This window comes from Pygoscelis adeliae, unplaced genomic scaffold (genome assembly GCF_000699105.1).
Source record: "Pygoscelis adeliae isolate BGI_AS28 unplaced genomic scaffold, ASM69910v1 Scaffold704, whole genome shotgun sequence".
Classification (NCBI taxonomy): Eukaryota; Metazoa; Chordata; class Aves; order Sphenisciformes; family Spheniscidae; genus Pygoscelis; species Pygoscelis adeliae.
The window spans coordinates 68,180-69,479 of NW_008824590.1; positions in this window are offsets into that span (position 1 = coordinate 68,180).

Sequence of the window (1,300 nt, forward strand, 5' to 3'; positions counted from 1 at the left end):
CCCCCAGCCACCGTCTTCCTCCACATGGGGCAAGTACCACACATTTATGTGTGCTACAGGTTCGGTGTTTACAGTCCCTGTGGGGTCCAGCCTTGGGGTCTCCGCACACCAGTGCTTGCAGGAGCACCTCTCACCACCCCTGCTGAAAGCCTCCACAGCCTTCCCTCGCACCCTGGGTCCAGATGAGCTGCAAATCCTCGGCCCCGCTTTGTACAAGTCCCTGCACGTTAAATGCATGGAAGGGATCAAGGTGTTGTGATGCTCGGTAGCACAACACCCACGCTTCATGGGTGAGAGCCAGAATTGCAGTGACACCTTAGATTTCCCTTTGGTGATGAGAGTGGAGCTTAGGCCACTGGAGGGAGTCCAAAGCAAAATGAAGGAAGCCCCCTGCACCCACGTTCCTGGTGCTGATGGTCCTGTCCCCATACCAATGGAGTTGCATGCATGCTCAAAATTATGTTCATCCTGACAGGGCTGGGCAGCCTGCTGCTGCTGTCATGCATCCTCTCGGCTAAACCCCCCCAATTATGCTTTCCTCTACTCAGTCTCCCATGGGGGTGGATGCTGTTGTCAGCCTCCAAGCATGCATGACGCAGTGACAGGATGAAGCTGCTGCAAAACACGGCAGCCAGCGCTACGATAACTGTGCTGACAAACTGTCACTCTCCAGCAAGCAAAATACCCAGATGCCTCCCCAGCCACAGGGGTGGGTGGGCTGGCCAGTGAAGCAGGATCCTCAGAAAATAAGTCCTGCTGAGACAGAGGGAATGTTTAATGCCCTAGAGTCCAAGGGTAGGGTCTTGATGGCCTTCAAATGCACCTTTGCAACCAGAAAGATTTCAAGACTTTCCCTGCCGCAGCCTGGTGACCAGGACCCCTGGGAAGCTGGAGCTGAGCACAGACCTCTCTGCTCAGTCAACAGCAGCATCCACCTTGGGCTCCCAAAAGTGTGAGGAGAAATGTCCCTCATGTCTCTGCCATCCTCACAGGGCCCTCTGAAATGGATCTGGGCTGGGGTGCTCCAAAGCAGTGCACTGCCCCATCAGAGGTGGTACCTCTGGCCTGTTGAGCACATGGTTGCCTTTCCCAGTAGGTTGGACGTACTCCTGCTCCCCGTCCACCTCCCCATCTCACCAGTCCTTGAGAAAACCCTCTTTCCCCAAAAACTCCCTGGGACTCTGCTCCAGCACATCCTTTACCCTTGTCCTTCCATCATGCTCTGGCCCCAACCCGCTCCAGCCTCCATCACACAGCATCTGCTCTGTCTCCACTCTCTGCTGAGTACCCGAGAACCTGC